Source organism: Coloeus monedula, assembly GCF_965178545.1.
Source record: "Coloeus monedula genome assembly, chromosome: 1".
NCBI lineage: Eukaryota > Metazoa > Chordata > Aves > Passeriformes > Corvidae > Coloeus > Coloeus monedula.
Genome location: NC_138781.1, coordinates 134,188,995 through 134,193,278, shown reverse-complemented (window position 1 = coordinate 134,193,278; position 4,284 = coordinate 134,188,995). Strand labels below are relative to the sequence as shown.

The following is a 4,284-nucleotide window of genomic DNA, read 5'->3' as shown; positions in this document are numbered from 1 at the left end:
CAGTTAAAAATGTGTATGGAATTGTATGCTGTGTTCCCATTTTCATGGTGCTTGTATACTTTTGAATGTGAATAAATTACAGACACATTCATTAAAAGAAAAAAAAGAAAAGAAAGTTAAACATTTCACCATACTAACTGTTCCAGAGCTTATCACATGGTTGTGCATATCAGTGCCAAGTCCCAAGCCTACCTGGAGCTGGAAGTCTGTGCTAGGTTGTGGCATGGTACAAAGGACAGAACTGAGAAGTGTTTTCAAAAGCCTTGCCTATCTTTCAAAATATGCTCTCAAATACTATTCTGGATGCTGTATTATATTCTTATATTAGTTTGTGTTGCATTACCTGAAACCACATATTCCAATCTATAGTGACTTATTTTCATAAGTGGTACAGGATTATTATATCCTGCATCTCATGCTATACCCAGTAATGTAATTACATTTCTCAGACTATCTACAGTATGAAATTTTATCTTGTCATAGACTTGATCTTGAAGCACAGGATAGCTTTGCAAGTGAAAATCTTGAAAGAATTTGTGTGTGTGCATTGTGTATGCTGTTCATCTGCACCTCTCTATATAACAGTTTTAAAACATAGGTGAGGTCTTGTATTAGCTTACTTTGCCTCTTCTAGTGTAATGAATCTGGGAAAATGTAAGAATAAGCTCTTTTCCTTCTATTTTTATTCAATATACTTGCCATGAGGAAGAAAATCGGTTTAGCAAACAGTTCCTTGACCATATTCCAATTCTTACACTGTGAGTGAGAAGCTATGAGAATTTGCATAACCCATATGATGGCTGAATTTTTGTTTGTATCTTTTTTGTCTTTTAAGTGATCAGTGTATTTCCCTGTCATACCACAGTAGGTTTAGGCTTGCAGACTCTAAGCATTATTGTGAAACTAAAAATAATAGACAGATAAAAAATTCTTATTGGAGGTTATTTGTTCTCAAATGTCACACAGACAATTACAGTGGTACTTGAAAAAATCTGCACAATACAAACAGACTCCCTGAGATTTTTTTTTTACACTTACTACTTATTAAACAGGTAAGATTAACAAAGAGTTGTAGTTGTTTATAATATTGATACACAAATACTTTTGCACTTGACAATGAGCTTCAACATTTTCACTGGTTGGTCTCATGCAAAAGTTAAGATTCTTTTATCTAGGGAAAATAAAAAAAACAAACCAATGAGAGTGATAATTTTAGAATGAAGAAAAATTAAACAAGAGCATTACCAAGATCTTCAAAAGGTCACTCTAAGCATGGAACATTAATAAAAATAGAGGAAGAAAATATGTTGTACCCTGTTCATTTTATCTCTCTGCTAAATGTAAGCCTTGTCAATAACCAGTGTTATGAGGGCCTTGCTCAGCCCTCATTTATTATTCATTATACAGAAGTTTATACAAAACAACAGGACTGAGGCAGGACAGAGAGGAGAATGTGTGATTCCGTTCTGTGACACAGGTGAAGACCCCTTGAGAACCTTCTGTAAGGTTGTTCTCAGAGGTACAGTTCATTTGCCCGTGTCACTTTCAAAGCTGCATAGTAGCATGTTTTCAGTAGGAGGCATTTCCCATGGAGGCACGTGCTTGGATTCATAGTCTGTATCATTCAGCCTTCAGTGCTGGGAACCCCTGAGATGCCTTGGCAGCACAACCAAGTACCACAGCGAAGGCTGAGGCGTGCACAGGGTGTGCTGTGACTTGCCAATTGAAGGAGCCCAGGGGCAACATGCGCAGAAAAGCACCTGAACTTGTGCTACAACACTGAACTCAAGTCGTGACGTGTCTTCTGGGTAGCTCAGGCACAAGCAGGGCTGCTCAGAGCAGAGCATCCTACCCACCAAACTGCACAGCAGTTGAATTAAACATCTCTTATAAGGCAGTAGTGTCTAGAGGAAGAGGAGCAGGAAGAAAGCAGTAAGTTCTTACTGCCTAAACTGTCTGCAGCCTGGCATTATCTGATGTTTGACTTTTTCCTTTAGAGCTCAGGTAACATCCAAGGAAGGCTTGTTACCAGCTGAGTGCATCCCCTAGTTTCTTGGTACACATTTAGGTACCATCCAGCTTCCCATGGATACTGCAGACAATGCTAGCAGATCTACACGTCAGGCTGCAATGTTTGGGTTGGAAAGTCGTGTAGACCTTCGGCTACCTTTAAACACATGGGTGTGAAGTACTGAAAAACAGAGGCAGATGACTGAACTATTCCCTAATTGCTGCTATTTAGACTATAGCAGCTCAAGTGACTAGGGTTTAAAGAACTCTGAAAAGTCAAGTCAAGGAGCTAGAGAAATGCTTATTTTTTTATCCCAAATAGGTACTTATTTAGATGACAGTCATATTTCCAAGAATAGGTCAGCATGCTGGGATGCTTAATAACAATAATTCTCAGCTGTATGTGCAGGCTTGAGCAGTCAGACTGAGTTGTGACATAGCTTTCCCTGCAGGTCCCTGGGAGTGAAACTGAGGTTTAGAAGTCTTCTTCAGAGGCACAGAAGAGCAGTTCAGTGGAGAAGGAGGTCCCACACAGATGCGTTGCTGTAGCTGCAGCAGGATGGACCAGGCATTGGTGGAACTCAGTGCTGCCTAGTTGGCAGCTTTACCAATGTATGAAATCTTTTCTGTCTTTTCCCAGACAAGAAAAATAGTAAAGAAATCTGGTTGCAGCTGCCAGTTCCTACAATAGGACTTCAAAAGAAAGCCTATATCTCTGTACTTGTTAAAAACTGGGCATGTGATAGCAAAATCATGTGCTGAAGATACAACCTTACTGGTAGTATTTAGAAGCTACTTTTGACCTGCCAAGGTTGGCCTCACAGTACCTTATCAAGAAGGAGTTTGGGGCACAAAACACCTTGAGCCTTAGAAATCCTCACAAAAATAAAAACCTGTTAAGTATTTTGAAGCTGACTGAACACTGAAAGCTCAATATAATTTATACTAAAAAGACATCTTGCAGGTTAGTTACCACATTTTCCAATAGAAGTTTGCTATAGTATTACTGCATTTCTTGCATGATGAAGACAGCTGGCACAACACTACCAACTGCCTTGTAGCACGCTATCCCTTATATCAGAGCTCACTCATATTCAGAGTTTATTTCTGCAGGATAATAATGTTCAAAAACACAATTTTGCACCAAATGAGTAGTTGATTAATTCCATATTACAGTTATTAAAGTAATAATTTTTGAAATCTTCAAAAAAATAAACCACATCAGCCTTCATTTAATTTAATGTTTTGATTGTTTCTCACAGGCTCTCAAATACAATAATCTGTTTCTGTAGAACAGTTTGATTTCCTAGATTCAGATATGAAAAAAGGTCCTGCAGAATATTTTCAGAACGATGCAAGAAATCCTGTTTCATTTTATAAATTATATTATTAGAGAAGGGATATGACCAGCGTGTGAACTCTCAGGCCATGATCTCACCTTTACCCAGTTCTTACAACAACATCTGCCTTCCATGCAAGTCGTTTCAGGGAGTGGCTTGGTTCTGGTTAATCGCATCGTATGGGTGCTGGTGCCGCCGGGCAGTCGTGTCCACTTGTGTACGAAGCGCTTCTGCTATTACTGCAGCCTGGCAGTCTGACCGACGGACAGCAGAAGGACACGAGACAGGGGGGACAAACATCAGTTTTATCTCAATATGGTCTGATAAATTAATTAGGGAAGGCTATTTTCGCTCTTTGCCAGAGGCTTCCAGATGGTGCCTGAGTGGGCTGTCTAGCAAAAGGAAATTTAGTCCTTCCGTCCTGAGAGAGCTCGGTGGCACCAGGGACAGACTTCCCCGTTGAGCAGCAGATTTGATAACGAGTAGATTTATCTCCTCACCTTTAGAGCGCCCTTGAAGGTTCCCACCGCTATCACACCTCGGTGAGTGCCGCCTCAGTCCGTCTGCATCCCCAGAGTTCTTCAAAAGGGGCCTGGTTCCAGCTAAATCGACTATAGCACTTCCCCGGTACTGATGTCAATATCCAAACACAGAGCTTAAAAAAACCTTACCAAAACAAACAAACAAATAAAACCAGAAAAAAAAAACCACACAACTCAACAAATGCACTTTTTTTTATTTTGGAAAAATTTATTTACAGAAGGAGGTTGGTACGTTTCTCTTCCAGACACCGCCCCCGGCCTGCCCCGCTCATTACCCCGTGCCGGGGGCCGGCCGGCCCAGTGCCCGCCCCGCCGTCCCTCCTTCCCGCCCCGCTCTCATTCATTCCCAGCCCCTTCCTCTGCGCTCCTTCCCCTTCCCCGGCGCCGCCGGC

At 41.1% G+C, this 4,284-nt stretch overlaps 1 long non-coding RNA gene across 1 annotated transcript; it reads right to left on the bottom strand.

The window, feature by feature from the left end:
• Window positions 1-1,055: 1,055 nt before the first annotated feature.
• LOC309575409 lies at window positions 1,056-4,065 on the bottom strand. Its single transcript, XR_014226601.1, has 3 exons — window positions 3,851-4,065; window positions 3,449-3,604; window positions 1,056-1,171 (listed from the first exon to the last, which is right to left on the bottom strand). It is a non-coding gene; the product is annotated as an uncharacterized lncRNA (long non-coding RNA).
• Between the last annotated feature and the right edge of the window lie 219 nt (window positions 4,066-4,284).